The 17,986-nt window shown below is 44.2% G+C and overlaps 1 protein-coding gene across 4 annotated transcripts in view; it reads right to left on the reverse strand.

The window, feature by feature from the left end:
• The window catches only part of EXTL3 (exostosin like glycosyltransferase 3), a 142,396-nt gene that overhangs the window by 68,452 nt on the left and 55,958 nt on the right, over positions 1–17,986 (reverse strand). Inside the window, exon 1 of one of the 4 annotated variants that reach the window (XM_081496153.1) lies at positions 6,832–7,122. The exons of 1 other annotated variant lie outside the window; for it this stretch is intronic. The gene's annotated coding sequence lies outside the window, so the exon portion shown is untranslated. Of the gene's footprint in view, positions 1–6,767; positions 7,178–17,986 lie in introns of those variants that run through there. 2 more of the 4 variants (XM_081496124.1, XM_081496143.1) reach the window with 2 other exon arrangements.

A 17,986-nucleotide genomic window follows, 5' to 3' on the forward strand; every position in this document is an offset into this window, starting at 1 on the left:
ATATTAAGTATGATAAATCCATGTCATTAATATGATTATTAATAAGCTTTTCAATCAGTTTCACTCAAACAGGAAAATGTTCACAATATAACTGTGAAAAATACAGATTCCACAGTATGGGAAGAGGAGGTATAAAAACAGGTTTGTTTGTTTGTTTAATAAGATCTTCAGACGGATTTTGCTGAAGAATCTTTCCAGAACAGTTAATTTGATGTGCAAGTGCCTACAGCATAAACTAATTTCTCTAAGAGTTTCCATTTCTCAAGAAAATAGGATTTTCACCTTATGCTATGCTGCTGCTGCTGCTAAGTCGCTTCAGTCGTATCCGACTCTGTGCGACCCCATAGACGGCAGCCCATCAGGCTCCGCCGTCCCTGGGATTCTCCAGGCAAGAATACTGGAGTGGATTGCCATTTCCTTCTCCAGTGCATGAAAGGGAAAAGTGAAAGTGAAGTCGCTCAGTCGTGTCCGACTCTTAGCGACCCCATGGACTATAGCCTACCAGGCTCCTCCGTCCATGGGAATTTCCAGGCAAGAGTACTGGAGTGGGGTGCCATTGCCTTCTCTGACCTTATGCTATGGAGGCATACAATTCATATCATTAGAACTCCAGGCCTCCCTAAGTAAGACAGAAAACTCATGCAGCAGTTTGCTAAGCATGACCTAAATCAGCTTTATGACTTGGGCATCCAATTTCAACCTTCATGGGTGAATTCAACTTGAGACTCCAATTTTGTCATCCCTTTGTAACTAACTATCTTTAAGAGTCATCAGGACCCCTAACTTCACAATTCCAGTCCTTCTTGATTCATACGCTTCTTATCCTTTTTTAACCCATAAAGTAAAGGCGTAGACTGCATGCGTGTGCATGCTCAGTCGCTTCAGTTGTCTCCAACTCTCTGCGACCCCATGGACTGTAGCCCATCAGGCTCCTCTGTCCATGGCATTTCCCAGGCGGGAATACTGGAGTGGGTTGCCATTCCCTTCTCTCCAAGGGATCTTCACCACCCAGGGATCAAACTCTCTGACATCTCCTGCATTGACAGGCAGGTCCTTTACCACTAGCACCAAAAAAAGGGTCAACTATGTGACTTCAAAGATCCCTTTAGATTCTGAGACCCCAGTGACTTACAACTGCCTTGCACACAGAAAGCACACACATACTGGTTTCACTGGGGGAGAAATAATACCACCATATAAACTCAAGGGAGCAGGCCATCCCCAAGACCTCCTTTTGTTTCACCACCTCCAAAATGTCAAGCATAATGCTTTCTTTTAAGATCCCCCTTAATTTTCCACTGTGTTAATAATTTAGGGTCCTCATCAACTATTTTCTCCATTATATGCCACAATGTTTTTTTTATATTTTATTGCTCCACTTCAGAAACAAAGGAAGTCACACTGGGAAAAGTAAGTCAAGGTTGAAAAAACCCAGGATACAAAAAAAGATTTTATCAGTCTGGAATATCTAAGTACATTTAAAGGCAATTAAAGCAGAGTTAAGCACTTGGATCTCAAAACTACAGGGAAATAATTTAGTTTAACAACAGCTCACACACACACACAGCTGTGATTTCAGGATTAGTATCATTTCAGTGAGTCTACTCAGTGCTCTGTCGTGACCTAAATGGGAAGGAAATCCAGAAAAGAGGAGTGTATGCATACATATAGCTGATCCACTCTGTTGTATAACAGAAACTAACTCAACAGTGTAAAGCAACTATACTCCAATAAAAAAATTATATATATAAGTATATAAATTAAATATATATATAAGTATATAAATTATATATATATCAGTCTTAATAATATATAAGACTGATTAGGGAAAAAAATTATCACCTATTTTTTTTGGTCTTTTTTTTTTTTTTTAGCAAAGTATGGTGTCAAAAACAAAAGAGTTAGCGTTGCCCCCTACTCTGTACTCTGTTAGATGACACTGTATACTGAATACTGTATGCTGTGCTGAGTACCACACTTTCAGAGGGACATTAACAAAAGGAATACAGGGCAGAGGACTAAGAAATAGGTCAGGGGATTTGAAACTGTCAAATAAGAAACATGTGAAGGGAATGAGGATTGATAGTCTGTGGGCTAGAAGACCCAGGAAACAGGACAGTAATCTCAACGACCACAGAAGCCTTGAGAGTGAAGTTAATACAAGAGTGAAGCTGGCAGGCAGAGACTTCAGCAAGATGGACAGGATATTTGGCATCTACAGGAGACTGCATGCTAACTCGCTTCAGTCACGTCCAACCCTTTGGGACCCTATGGACCGTAGCCCACCTGGCTCCTCTGTCCATGGGATTCTCCAGGCAACAATACTGGAGTGGGTTGCCATACCCTCCCTCCAGTGGATCTTTCCAACCCAGGTATTGAACCTGCATCTCTTACATCTCCTGCATTGGCACGTGGGTTCTTTACCACTAGCACCACCTAAGTAGGCCCTAAAGGAGATTACTATCATCAGAAATGTGAACTCTACAACACTGAAGCTTCTTTTTCTCAAGAAAACCAGAGAGAGAGATTTTCATGTGAAATCTCCCCATTTCTAAGAGCTGGCACCCAATGTAAGACTTGGTGTGAGCTGGGCAGCCCAACTGTACGTGCACAGGCCTTTTCTGCTCCATGCACACCAATCTGCAACTCATGTCTGGGAAACATGATGGCTGTCTTCCAGCATCTGAAGACCTGTCAGAGGGAAAAGGAATAGACTTGTTCTACACAGCCCTGAAAGGTGACACTCCCAGAGAGGCCAACTGCAGCTCAGTAAGAACAAGCGTCCTAAAAACTAGTCTGCAAATTAGAATGAGCAGCCCAGGGGGGTTCGCATCACTGTAAGTACTCAAAAAGGAACAGGTCAGTAATTTTGCCTTCTAGTACATCTTCTGGTCAAATAACTAAAAGCCCACCCCCACATCCCACCCCCCAAAGCCTCAGTTTTCTTTCCTACCTTTCTTCCCCTTCACAAAAAGGAATATTGGGTCTTCCCTAGTGGCTCAGAGAATCCACCTGCCAATGCAGAGTCACAGGTTTAATCCCTGGTCCAGGCAAATCCCACACGTCACAGAGCAACTAAGCCCATGCTCTAGAGCCCATGCTCTGCAACAAGAGAAGCCTCCTCAGTGAGAAGCCCGCACAATGCAACACAGAGTAACCCCCACTCACGGTAACTAGAGAAAAGCCTGTGCAGCAATGAAGACCCAGCACAGGCAAAAAAATAATTTTTTTTTTTTAAAGAATATTCTAACACTTAGCCTTCTATCTGTCAGAGTTACTATAAAGATCAAAATCTATGTGAGAAACAACATATGAAAGTACGATATGATCGACAAGGACTATAGTAATTTAAGACATTATTGTAATCTACCATCATCATGTATTTATGTATGTCTAACCACTATACAGACGAAGGGCACATTCCAAATCTAATTCATTATTTTTTTATTCCTCACTCAGTATCAAATCTTTGTTGAAAAAACATTTTAAAAAGAGGTTGGAGGAAGATGGTTAAAACGATGACAAATGTAAGAGAATAAGAAAACAAACAGTCAACAAAGCAAACATCCAGGAGGTTAATCATTGATATCACTCACTGGTCAGTCTAAAAGGTACTGGGCCCTGTCAAACAGAGGAATATACAAAAGCAATAACGTGTGTGAAGGGGTTATACTTGCAGGCAGGCACTGGCAAACCACAGCCAGGTGTCTGTTCTGTAAATAGAGGTACACTGGAATAGAGTCTTGATCATTCACTTATGGACTGCACGTGTGTACTGCTGCATGCACACACTGCATATATGTCCTATATGTCTGTTTCACTCTACAACAGCAAAGCTGAACACTTGTAAAGCCTAAAATACTGTCTATTTGGCCGTTTACAGAAAAAGTTTGCCTCCTTTTCTGTAAAAGTACTCTGGGGTTACAAACCACAAAGGTGGCTGGATGCTGAGACACAGTTCATCTTCCCACGGCTCCATCCCGTATTTTATGGGTCATCTGGGGGGCATGGGAGCAAAATCCTATACTGAAAATTACAGCCTAAGTGCAGAGGAGGTAAATATGTCACCAAGTGAGGTCTTCATATTCCTCTGATACACCTAGGATTATAAAAAGTTTAATACCTCTTCTCTTCCATCTACTAATATCACCAAAGAAATCTGAAGAACTTCAAGTATACAAGGAGTGTGGGACCAGTTCAGGCACGAAAAGATCACACTTACTGGAGAGTCTACCCGTGCCCCTTGAGTTCTCGAACTCCATCTGCCTGAGCTCCCCTATTTTCAAGGAACCTAAAAACACACGAAAAATCCTTTCTTCTTACTTAGTTACCCTATCATTACAGGTTTTCAAAAGAAACAGCTGCAAAAATTAAGAGGAAAGAAAAATAGGGTGGAGATAAATATGTTAACAGAAGTTTTCTGAGCTAAACTTAATGTCCAGCAGAAATTAATGCACAGGTTTACAGCTTTATGAAAGGTTTATATTCCTTGCCTCACTCTGAAGTAATTATATGCAAAGACATTCAAATCTCTACCAACAGCTGATCCAGAGGAACCTTCATTTTTCTCCTAATACCTGAATCTCCTTCTGCTTTAGGCAGTATTAACAACCCTCCCTCCAGGGGACCACTATGTGGTCCCAGATGTGATTTATGTAAGAACACTTTCAAGTTATTTCTCCCTCCAGTTTAGGTAGCTTCATTTTTGAAGGCTGGGCTTCCCATGTTGTTTTTGTTTTTTTTTAAATCAAGGCCTTGTGGTCATGCAGACGGCATGTTCCCCCCAGGGTTTGCTCAGCCAATGTCTGGCGCTCTGGGGTTCAGTTATTCTAACAGTACTGAGCGGCTGGGATGGTAACCTGGGAGATCCTGATAGTCTCTCCAGTTAGTGCCTCAGTTAGGGACCCCCCTACTCGGCACAGCTTACCAGGCCCCACTCCTGCACCACCCTTGAGTGATTTCACTCAACAGCTAGCCTAAAGCCCTGAGGAAAAGGGCAGCTCCTTATCTAATCCGCACAACATTCTTCCCATGGCTTCAAGCCATCCATTCAACCTCCTCCTTCTCAGGCTTAACTCTACCCCTGACTCATTTCTCTCTATCCTGTTTGCAGGAAGCCTTTTCTCTTCACAGGTTAAAGCTCTGAAGCCTAATGACAAAAAGATTTCAGCTACACGCAGAACATTAAATGCCAGAGTTTTTTCCCCTTTGATAAAGCGAGGGGTGGGAACCTGAAGAATCAAACTGGTCAATCATTTATCCAGTAGATCTGTCCCCCAGAGGAGCTGCTACATCTTCAAATATTAAATAAACCATGTTTTCAGTGTTCTGAAGATCTACAATTCTAACCCTCTTCCAGAAAGCACTCAGACTAGGTTTCCTCATACTTATGATTACTTCTGACTCCTCAGGCTCCCCATAGGCAGCGGACCAGGAAATTCCCACAGGAGACGGTATTTTTAATGAACCAAGGAAGAGTTAAGAAGATGGGTCTTCTTTCTTTTAAAAAGTCCCCCTGCTAAAAGTTGCTGAGAACGCTGAGTTCCACTCAAAAGACTATCAGGATCTCCCAGGTTACCATCCCACCCGCTCAGTACAGTTAGAATAACTGAACCAGAGCGCAAGACATTGGCTGAGCGAAACCGGGGGGAAAATGCAGTCGGCCTGACCACAACGCACAGATTTAAAAAAAAAAAAAAAAAAAAAAGGGAAGCCCAGCCTTCAAAAATAAAGCTACCTAAACTGGAGGGTGAACTACTTGAGACTTCTTACGTAAATCACATATGGGAAAAAAGGACAAGTGTCTGCTCCTCCTCCGAAGGAGTGGAACTTGGGGCTTGATGAAGCCCCTTCGAATTTTTGAAAAGAAAAGAGGGGGGAAGAATCCACCGAAGTCAAGTCTTTTGAGAGCCACGAATACCTTAAGCAGTTCTGAAGCAATGGCTCAAGCGGTAGAGAAGAGAAACAGCCTCTCTGCAGTCTGGCAGCCCTGCCCGTTCTCCAAAGGGCTTCGGATTCACACTGCACCCTGCCGCGCGCTCGGATAACTCGGCTAAGATTTCAGTCGGGTAGACGCGCTCTCCGCAGCCCCTCTCCCGCCTGAGCAGCGCTAGGCCCATCACTATAGAGCCTGGGTACCAGAGCCCCAGATGCACAGAAGAGCAGCACCTGGACCCTTCCTTGGGCAGGAAGTGGCTATTCTGATTGTGGGCTCCTCGTGAAAGGAGGTGAGCCGGGTGAAAAGAGGCCAAGGAAGAGCAGCTGCAGGCGGCTGTGTCTGAATGCAGCGGAAAGCAGATGTGGAAGTGTGTGCGCGCTCAGAAGGGGAGGGGGGGCGGTCCGGATGCCCCTTCGTGGACCGAAGATGCTCTACATAAGCAGCTGGACAAACACAGGGGGGCAAAGGATGGGGGAGGGCTTTAGGGTGCAGAAGTGGCTGCATGGCTGAGGCTGAGCCTTTAGAAAAAGGGGTGGAGGTGGGTGCGAGGTAACCGGAGCTCTAGGGGGCGTGTGGGGGTGGGGAGGTCGCGTTTAGAGCTCCCTATACCCCCAGGGTGGGGCCCGTTACCGGTTACCCTCCTCGCTGGTGGCTAAGGCCCTGGAGGTCCTCTCCCGAGCCCCCGAGACGTCTGGGAAGGCCTACTCCGAGGCTGCACGCCCCCGCCACGCAGGGCAGCAGCCTCCCCGCCAGGCTCCCGCGACCCCAGAGTAGCCAGACCCGGTCCAGCCCGGTGCCCGGCTCTCGCGGCCGGCCCCAGGGTCCCTACCACGAGCCTCTGCCGGGCCGCCGCCCCGGCTGCTCGGGGCTCCCGCCGCCGCCAGGAGTCCTACCGGCTTCCAGTTCAGGGACAAGCCGCCGCCGCCTGCGTGAGACTCGGGTTCCCAAAAGCCGCTCTCGCCGCCTGCAGCCCGCCTTCCAGGCCGCGCCGGATCCTCCGCTCCCCCTGCTGGCGAGCAGCCATTTCCGACCTGTGCCGGCGGAACTTGCCGAAGTGCGCAGCGCCGGAAATGGCCGAACCCCGGCGCTAGCGAGCCTGGGGTCGGGGCGGGGGAACGGCGGCGAGGGCAGAAGGGGCGGGGCGAGGGCTCCGCCGACCGCGCCCGAAGAGCCTCGGAAGCCTCGGACCCCGCAGCCGGGCTCGCCAGGGTCCGGCGAGCGGCGGCGCCGGGGATTGTGGGAGCCGCCCGCGGGGAAGAAGCGCGTGCCCGCCTCTCTCAGCCCTCAGACCCGCCTCCTACCAGTGCCCCAACTCTTTCTGAAAAACCTGTCCGGGGGCTGCAGAGCGAAAGCTCTCCGCCGGTCCTGGAACGCGTTCAGACTCCAGAGCCTCAGCCATTGAACTTCAGGTCTAAAACTAAAGCCGTCCCCACAGAAAAGGCCTTCTTCAATGAGCTGACGGTCTCCGAAAAGGTCTAGAGTTGGGAAACACTGACTATTTCACAACAAAGAAAAGGCCGGACGGCAAGAATGCCTAGGGGAAAAATCCCGGGGCTTTGCAGAAACAATGGCTTAGTCCAGTTGTGTTGGCATGATCAGCCACAACCGGGAGGAAAAGGCGAAGCCGTTTGAAATACTTAAGAGCCAACCTCTCGGAACGGAAAAGTGCACACATCTACAACTCTAAGAGACTTGTCAACCTTCACACTTGCAAAGTCAGGACAAGACTTTTCGGAGAACTGAAATGGTGGGAGTGGGCGAAGGACGCTGGATGTGGAAGATAGAGTGCCTGAAGAACTATGGCTTGAGGTTCGCAACGTTGTACAGGAGGCGGTGACCAAAACTATCCCCAAGAAAAAGAAGGAACTCCACCAATCCTGAAAGATAGACCTGATCATTACTGGTCACTCAAGAATAAGTTTAAGTCATTATTTAAAATCTATAACCGCAATATGAGCTAAGATCAAATTTGCTTCAACTTTTTAAAAACAGTTTTCTAATTTCCAAAGGGCGGGGCTTCTCGGCCAGGGAACCGGAAACACTGGACCCGAGGAAGTTGCTGGCTGGGATCCCGGTGCTCCGGTGGTCTATATCTTAGAGGAGCTTAACCCCCTGAGACCACTCACGGCAGCCCTGTTTCATACACACACCCTTCTTGGGGGAGCCCAGAGGCCGGACAAAACCCTGAAGATTGATGTTTCCCATAGGGGACAGTTTGGGCCGAGGATTCCATATGAAAAACAAAACTTTTAAAAACCTAGCAACCTGTTTTCCAGGGAGCACACTTCCTCTCTCCATACCCATCAGCCCCTCCTTTTTCTGATCCCCCTTTTCTTGTCTTTCCTGACATCCCCTTCCTCATCCCTCACCACACACTTCTCTCTCCTTTTCCCTTTATTACAAAGAACAAACTCAAACCTTCAAAGTCTCACCACCATCATATATGTGCAAAAACAACCCCTTTCTAGCTTTTGCCAGTTTTGTTCAAGAAGGCTGGAAGCAAGGAAGCAAAAATCAAAATGCTTTAAAAGTCAAAAGTATTGCAAGAAATAAAAATAGGGAAACTGTTGCCCAAATATTATGAGTAGCCTAAAGTTGTCCTTTTTTTTTTTTTAACAGTTCATCTTGACTCTCCTCCAGAGGTCTGTGGCAGCTGGCAGAAGACTGGCAGTGTGGTAGGAAGCCAGGGCTGGTTCATCAGGTGTTGGTTCATCACCACGTCCTGGTTCGTGTGCCTGCAGACAAGAGAGGACCTGCAGGTAGCTTCTTCCCGGAGGACTCAGCCCAAACAACTTCTCCACCTGAGTGACTTAACACATTGCTGCCCCAAATGCCGACTTACTTGATTCCAACAACAGTTCAAGATTAAGGCAGAAAAAGGATACCCAACCAAAATGTGGTGAAACCTTGACATCCCCGGAGCCCCAGGTGCTCCCGAGCACCCGCCTCCTGTGGATCTTATGAGTCTCTCTTCTCCCACTATTTCTTCCTCTCACACATTCATCTCACTAACTAGTTATGACTTGGGCTTTTTTTAGGGCGGGGAGGCAGTACAGGGCATATGGAAATTCCCTAATAAGGGATTGAACCCACGCCTCCTGCAAAGGAAGCTCAGAATCTTAACCACAGGATCACCAAGGAAGTCCCTAGGCTCCTTTCTTTTCCTCCTCACTGTCTCTTCTGAGCATCATCTCCACCTTGAAGCAGATCCCTCACTGCATCACCCCAGTCTGTTTTCCAACTGCACTCAAGACATCACCATACCATCACCATCCTGTGAATACCTATTTTATGAATACTCAATTGCCAGGCAATATGCTCAACCCTGGTGGCTCAGAGGTTAAAGCGTCTGCCTCCAATGCGGGAGACCTGGGTCCGATCCCTAGGTCGGGAAGATCCCCTGGAGAAGGAAATGGCAAACCACTCCAGTATTCTTGCCTGGAGAATCCCATGGACGGAGGAGCCTGGTAGGCTACAGTCCACGGGGTCGCAAAGAATCGGACACGACTGAGCGACTTCCCTTTCCTTTCCTTATGCTCAACCCTTTGTAAGCACTGTCTCATTTCAGCCCTTGCAGGGTGAAATCAGCTTACTGATAGGGAACTGACATGTAAAGAGGCTAAGTCATGCCTTCCCTGGTGGCCCAGTGGTTAGGATTTTGCCTTCCAATGCAGGGGGTGTGGGTTCGATCTTTGGTCAGAGAGCTAAGATCCCACATGCCTCGCAGCCAAAAAAACAAAACATAAAACAGAAGTAACAAATTCAAGACTTTAAAAATAGTCTACAACAAAAAAATCTTTAAAAAGCAAAGAGGCTAAATAAAGAAGGTGCCCAAGATCGCAGAGTGAGGCACCAAGCGATCACAGACGCGACTCCAAAGTCTCCCCAGCTCCAGAGTCAACATTCTGGACCAGAACAATCTGGCTGTCTCACCAGGCCCTTAAACTTTATGCCTGCCACACTGAATTCATCTTTATCCCTTCCCGCTATACTCCCCTCAAATCCCCTTATTTATTGGTTCCCAAAGACTCGGACATGACTAAAGCAACTTAGCGTGCCCACATGCACTCATTCTTACCTAACATAGAAATTCAAAACCTGCCATCATCTTTTTTTTTTCTTTGGCTACACCTCGGGGCTTGCAGGATCCTAGTTTCCTGACCAGGGATTGAACCTGGCTCACAGCAGTAAAAGCACCAAGTCCTAACCACCGGACCAGCAGGGAACTCCCCTGGCATCATCTTGAACGTCTCCCTTTACCTGCATGTGAAATCCATTTTCAAGGCTTAAAGCCTTGGCCTGCAAGATGTCTACCATCTCTGCTCTACAGTCTCACACCTAATTCCCAGGTTCAAGTCCTCACGACTCTTCTCCTGGACTGTTGCCTTAACCATTGCAATTTCTGACTTAAGAAATACAATTACATTCACAGGAGCTCCCTCAAGCAAGAAAGCCAAGGCAACAGAACACACAATGAAGCTCCTCTTCACCGATCTCTCCATATTGTACCTTTTACAATATAGTTTGCACTTTGGAACTTGATCAAAATAGTTTTGCACTGCTATTTAGCAGTCATATATGTAGATCTTTTTATCTATTTCAAGGAATCAGAGAACAGAAGTCAGTGTACCAACTAGCAGGAGCCTATGAGTCTTCTTTCTAGAGCGTGGTCATAGGGACTTAGCAGTGCCCACTCTCTTTGGTTCCAGCTTTTAAATTTCAGAAGAGACACGACTGACCTCACTTGGGTCCCATGTCCACCTCTCGATCAATCAACCTTGGCTAAGCAGCAGGTCAGCCTTGTCTAAATATAGTACATGGAGCCTCTCCTATAAATAGGGCTTGTTCCCAGAAAAGAAGGAGGCATATACCATTCATTCATTTGTTCATTCTTTCATTCTATCAATAAATAGCTATGTTATGTGGTAGCTGGATGGGAGAAGAGTTTGGGGAGAATGGATATATGTATATATATGGCTGAGTCACTCTTCTGTGCACCCGAAACTATCACAACATTGTTAATCAGCTATACTCCAGTATAAAACAAAATAGTTTTTTTAAAAAGTTAGAAGAGAAAATAAACAGCTGAGCACTTATCAAAGTGTATGCAAAGTTCTTTCGTATATGCAAAATGTCTAAAACATGATCCTGCCCTCATACCATGAAAGTCACAACTTAAAAAGATGAGTAATCACCAGAGAGAAAGCATAACAATATTCATCCGTAAGAGATCATCAATCCAGTTACATATAATGGACGATAATTTACCACACCCTGTATAAGCCTCTGGTGGTAAAAATAATCAGTGCTAACATGTACATGTTCAACAAAACCAGGGCTGCCCCACTAGAAATAAACTACGCAAATATGCAATGACAGACTAAGCAGCATATTCACACGATGGAATACAATGAGAATGAATGCTTTGCAAACACACAACAATATTGATGAATTTCTCAATGTTAAGCAAGAGAAACTGGACACGAAAATATACAAGCTATGATCCCACTTACAGAAAGTATAAAAAACAGGCAAAACTAATCTACTCTTAAGGAGTAGTGACTGGAGGGTAGCAAAAGGGGCTCTGTGGGTGCTTGTTCTATCTCTTGAGCTGGGTGTGTTTCCACAGGTCTGTTCAGTTTATCCAAATCGATCAAGTTGTACAATTATCATATGTGTCCTTTTCTATGTGGATATTATCCTTCACTTTTGAAAGTTTAAAAAAAAAAAAGTAATTAATGGTCAAGGCAAGAAGCCTTTAATCACCCTTGAACATTGTCACTATGATTATGCTAGAGATTGCAATCATTGCTGGGCCCACCCCCACCACCTTCTCAGAGACACTAAACCCCGCCCATCCGTCAATCTTCAGAAGAGCCACCTCCCCTCCAGCCCAAGCTGACTGGACCTGGAAACTTGACACTGTGAAGCTGAATCTGTGTCTTCATTCAATAAATTGCACAGATTTGGGGCAAAGAATTTCTGGACATATGCACAGTGATAAACCAAGAAAACTGGTCTGCAGAAAAAAGAGCCAACACAACACAAGGAAGCAAAACAAACCTGTGGGAGAAGGAGCGAGATGCCCCAGAGGCTGCTTACACGCCAGCTCTGGTATGCATGCGCCCCACCAGTCACTAGGTATCCCTCAGATTGCTCATGTAGCCTTGCTGCTTAGTCGCTCAGTCGTGTCCAACTCTTTCAGACCCCATGGACTGTAGCCCCCCAGGCTTCTCTGTCCATGAGATTTCCCTGGCAAGAAAACTGGAGTGGGTTGCCATTTCCTTCTCCAGGGGATCTTCCCGACCCAGGGATCGAACCCACATCTCCTGCTTTGGATTCTTTACCACTGATCCACCTGCGAAGTCCCATATAGCCCTATGATTTCAAAAAAGAAAATCTTACTTATTTAAACTAGTTTGAATAGGTTTCTGTTTGTGGCATGTATTATCTCATTTAGTTCCTGTAACAACCCTACACAGTAAGTGCCATTATGATTCTCATTCTCAGATGCACTAACTGAAGCCCAGAGAGGTTAAGCAACTTGTCCAAATCACACAGCTGGTAGGTAGTGTTGGCAGGATTTGGATCCAAGCAGGCCTGGAAAATCCCATGGACAGAGGAGCCTGGTAGGCTGCAGTCCATGGGGTCACTAGAAGTCGGACATGACTGAGCAACTTCCCTTTCACTTTTCACTTTCATGCATTGGAGAAGGAAATGGCACCCCACTCCAGTGTTCTTGCCTGGAGAATCCCAGGGACGGGGGAGCCTGGTGGGCTGCCGTCTATGGGGTCGCACAGAGTTGGACACAACTGAACCAACTTAGCAGCAGCAGCAGCAGCAGTCTGACCCTGGAGTCTGAAATCTTAACAAATCAACTGCATTGCAGTGAGAGAGAAAGGCTGAAAATGTCAACATGAATTGCATGTTGCGATTTAACTAAGGCATCTGATTTTAAAGGGATAAATGATAAAGAAGATTTAAAAACTAGCTGTCCAAAGAAGTTGGTAAGCACTTATTTTTTTTTCACAAGGGAATTACAGTTTGAGTTATAGATGTCAGACAAATATAAAATGCATATAATATGACAAATTATACTAAGCAAGACTGTGTTCTTATACCAGGAAATTGTTTAAACATTTCAGCGAAATGCTCTGTTAGCGGATCCCCACTGATTACCTAGTTTTCCCAAAATGTTAATACCCAGGAGAAGGGGATTTTAGTCCTATGGAAATTAATGATTAAAGTTACTCCCTAAGAGGGAGGCAGACGCCAGTGGTCACTTCCCACGATGATGGCCAGTCTCACAATCCACTCAGCAAGACTTCTAGATCAATCACAACCAAGCCATTGGTGACCCCCAGCAACCTTCAAATGGCATGATTCAGGAATTATCAGTGAGTTTAAGTCAGATAAGAAATTGTTCTCTCTGTAATGCTTTGACTTTAGAAGAAAGTGCTGACAACCACCACTCAAGATCTTTTCTATATATAAATGATTGAGCAGTTTTGTGGCTTATATTTAGAACAATGCATGACAATTTCTAGATTAGAGCCCCAAGGTTACTCTTCCTTTTGGTCCATCAATGCCAGAAAGACAAAAGGTCATCTTCTGAGGCTCCATGGATGGCATTCTTTAGCCTGCTAAATGGCTCAACCCAAAAGTCCTTGCTTTGATGTTACCTTTTAAAGGACGCTGTTTTTTTGGTTTTTTATAATCTGGCAAAAGGAGGGATGGTTTGAGCAGTTTGTGGCTAATTTGTAGTAAGAACACTGAGTTAAATTGAGCTCCAAAACAAAGCACATATTATTATCAAAATGAGGATTTAATTCATTTCCTCACTACCTTGCATGTGGCTGTGAAAAATGTTTTGCTAATAAGAACCTACTGGATAGCACAAGGAACCCTACTCAGTACTCTGTAATAGTCTATATGGGCAAAGAATCTATTGATAAAAATAACTGATTCATTTTGCTGTACACCTGAAACTAACATAACACTGTAAATCAATTATACTCCAATGAAAATTTTAAAAATATATAATAAAGTTTTGTACTAGTTTCACATCAGGAAACTTAGCCGGATATGAAACTAGTTATCAACATAAGACATGTAATCAGTAATGACCAATTAACATTCTAAAAATTAGCTATTGTCCAGACTTTCCTAGCAGTCCAATGGTTAAGATTCCATACTTCCAATGCAAGGGGCATGGGTTCGATCTCTGGTCCAGGAATGAACATCCCACAAGCTTTACGGCCAAAGAGGAAAAAAAAAACAATAGCTACTGTGCTTCAAATTGGAGTAGGAACTGGGAACGCACTCCAGTATTCTTGCCTGGAAAATTCCACGGAGAGAGGAGCCTGGCAGGCTGCAGTCAGTGGGGTCACAAAGAGTCAGACACGACTGAGCAACTGAGCACACACACATGTCCCTCAAATATAATAGATCTGTCTTTAAGTTCCCTTCTTCCTTTTTTTTCTTTTTTTTTTTTCTTCTTTTTTTTTTGGCCATGCCATGAGGCCACACTGGGTCTTAGTTCCCCAACCACGGATCAAACCCACACCCCTTGCATTGGAAGCACAGAGTCTTAACCACTGGACCACCTGGGAAGCCCCCTCTCCTGTGAATTTTTACTCTCTGCTCACGTTGTCAGCACAGCTTTGCCAAGGTAATCACGTTGAACATTCAGTACATCTCAAAATTCAATCAGAATTTCCTAAGCTTGCCCCTGAAAGTTCCAAATAATGCTACAGATGTTCCCAAAGGCTAATATATACAGGCCCCTAACATATGCCCTATTAGAACAGTGAGTAGTGAAAACGAGCCCAGTTAAGCATAACACGCCACAGCACAGTATGAATGCCTAGTTGAAGAACTTAAGGTAATGAGATTATAAGCAGAAAAAAAGACAAGTCAGGCTGAACACTGATGGTTGAGTTCCAATGTCACATTTGTAGGCAGCTCCATGACTCCAAGATGGTCCTAATACCAAAAGTTATCATTACACAAAGATTCAAAAAATCAACTGCTCACTACTTCCACTTATAAATCCTTCCTGTAAACAAGGCATTCCAACTGAAAATTAGCCAAGTGTCTTAGAAGTACTTAAATAATATCAATTAGCTTCTTACTTCGGAGGAGGCAATGGCAACCCACTCCAGTACTCTTGCCTGGAGAATCCCATGGATGGAGGAGCCTGGTAGTCTGCAGTCCATGGGGTCGCTGGGAGTCGGACACGACTGAACAATTTCCCTTTCACTTTTCACTTTCATGCATTGGAGAAGGAAATGGCAACCCACTCCAGTATTCTTGCCTGGAGAATCCCAGGGACGGGGGAGCCTGGTGGGCTGTCATCTATGGGGTCGCACAGAGTCGGACACGACTGAAGCGACTTAGCAGCAGCTTCTTACTTTACCAATCTGGCTGGGAAATCAAAATTGAAAGTGCAATTTCTGAATGTAATCTTGCTCAAAACTTTAAAAACATATAACTTTTAAATAACATATGAATCTAGGTATTAAAAAAAAAAACAGCAGTTTCTGCCAATCAGATTTTCAAAAGAAAAATGTGGAGATTTTAAACCAATTCATGAAAGTTTGCAAAAAGATTTTATTAAAAAGAAATACTATTTTCCCAAATATTCTTAAATATGAATTCTCACACTAAATGGTAAGAACATGATGCTAGTGGACCCAGTCAGTCCCAGAACAAAATAATCATTGACCCCTTCCCCAACTCAAGCCTTCAGAAGCCTTGCAACTGCTATGCCACAGGTCAAAAATGGAACCAAATGGAAGTGTGACCACATGTCAACAAATATATCAATTCTGGAGGCTAAAACTAACAACCCAAACTCAACTCTAACAGAGTGTGTCAGATATTTCATCCTCTTGTTACAAAGGGACATCCATCATTACATTATGTAGGTTATAAAGAAAAACCTATTTATAAAGTGAAGAGGTAATGGCTGACATAAGTGATGTAAATAATCCAAAAATACTTTAACCACATGTGAAATATGCTAAGTATGAAAATCCTTTAAAAGTTCAAATACTACATTCATTTGTATTATTTTTATGTACATTTAACTATGTTGCAAAGATGCTCAACATTTCCTTATATTTCATATTTAATTAACTTACATAATAAACAAGTAAATATCAGTAGGAACACAAATTAGCAAAAAAACTCACAAAAACTGATAAATTAAATAATTGCCAATTCTGTGGCTTCCTTCCAGCTCATAAGCACAATTTTATAAAACTGTTATCTCTATGTATTAACTATTTCTATTTCTTCTTTTTTCACTTACTTTGAATGGACTATATATTTCTACATGATTCTCATAGTCATCTCTAAAGACATTCTATGTCTGTCTCAGTGGTTTCTGAATAACAGTTTGTAGATTGAATGGAGTTTTCATCAGTCCACAGTTAAATGAGATAAGCAAAGGCAAGTTACTGAGTTTTTAGTAAAGCTAAATTTATTCAATTTACTTTATTGAATTTATTACCTAATAATAATTATTATCATTCTTATACTTTACTTGTCCTTTACTTTGAGATTATGTCCTTTCCCTTTTCTTGTGTTAAAAGGTATTTTTATGGAATTATAGTAATGGTAAATGGCAGTTTTTTATCTTCCTCATGTGACAAAATACTGAAACATAACTATTTTGCCCCCCACCATTACCAGTTACTAGTCCAGTAAATGCAAAAGTCAGTTAACTAAATATAATCCTTCATGAGATGAACCTATTTGCAGGGCAGGAATAGAGACGCAGATGTAGAGAACGGATGTGTGGACATGGAGTGGGAAAGAGGAGGGGATGGAATGAACTAGGAGATTGGGATTGACATATGTAACCATGTGTAAAACAGACAACTGGTGGGAAGCTGTTGTATAGCACAGGAAGCTCAGCTCCATGCTCTGTGATGACCTAGAGGGGTGGAATGAAGGGTTGCAGGAAGAAGGTTCAAGAGGGAGGGGATATATATGTACACATATGGCTGATCCACTTTGTTGTACAGCAGAAACAAAACAGTGTAAAGCAATTATACCTCAATTTAAAAAATGAATTAACTAAGCGCCCACACAGACACACTTAAAAAACATTTGTGGAAAGACTCCTGCGGTAGCAGGCCTCCAATATGTCCCCAGTGATCCCTGCCTGCTGGTATTCACACCCTTGTGGTCCCCTCCCACACTGTACCAGGGATGGTCTGTATGACCAAGAGAACACAGGAAAAGTGACAGCGCGTCACTACTGAGATTAAGTCATACAAGGCTTTTCAGCTGTCACGTGGTTGCTTTCTCATTCTTCCATCCCTCCGTCTGGAAGAAGCCAGCTGCCATGTCACAAGTAACACGACAGAGAGGTCCTTGTGATGGGAACTCAGGCTTCCTGCCCACAGCCAGGTTAGTGACACTGGGAGCAGACCTCCCAGCCCCAGTCAAGCCTTTGGATGAGTGCAGCCTCATGGAAGATCCTGAGCCAGAACTGCCCAGCTAGGCAGCTGCTGAATTGCTGACCTACAGACACTGAGATATAATAAAGAGCTGTGTATTAAAAGACGAAGTGTGAGGTAATGTGTTATGGAAGTGCAGCCTCATGGAAGATCCTGAGCCAGAACTGCCCAGCTAGGCAGCTGCTGAATTGCTGACCTACAGACACTGAGATATAATAAAGAGCTGTGTATTAAATGACGAAGTGTGAGGTAATGTGTTATGGAACAATAAATAACTCGTGCAACTCCCTTTTTGGCTGCAAGATGAACAGGTCTCTGGCCCCAGCGCAATGCCACAACGGCTTAACGTGTATTCATACGGATGTTGGGAGCGAGAAAGGATTAGCGAGGTCTATGATGTCTATTATCCTGGCTTCAGTTTGTGTACATTGACTTCTTCCTTCTTTGTTGCTTTTTCTACTTCTCTCATGTTGATCAGAGTACTCAGTAAACTGAAAAATCCAGCTCTAGCAAAGGAATCAGTTTTACAAGTCTGCAGGCTTTAGTTAAAGGAATCGTCCTATGTAAATATACTATT

This window comes from Giraffa tippelskirchi, chromosome 1, assembly GCF_054371585.1.
Source record: "Giraffa tippelskirchi isolate mGirTip1 chromosome 1, T2T-mGirTip1v1.2.pri, whole genome shotgun sequence".
NCBI lineage: Eukaryota > Metazoa > Chordata > Mammalia > Artiodactyla > Giraffidae > Giraffa > Giraffa tippelskirchi.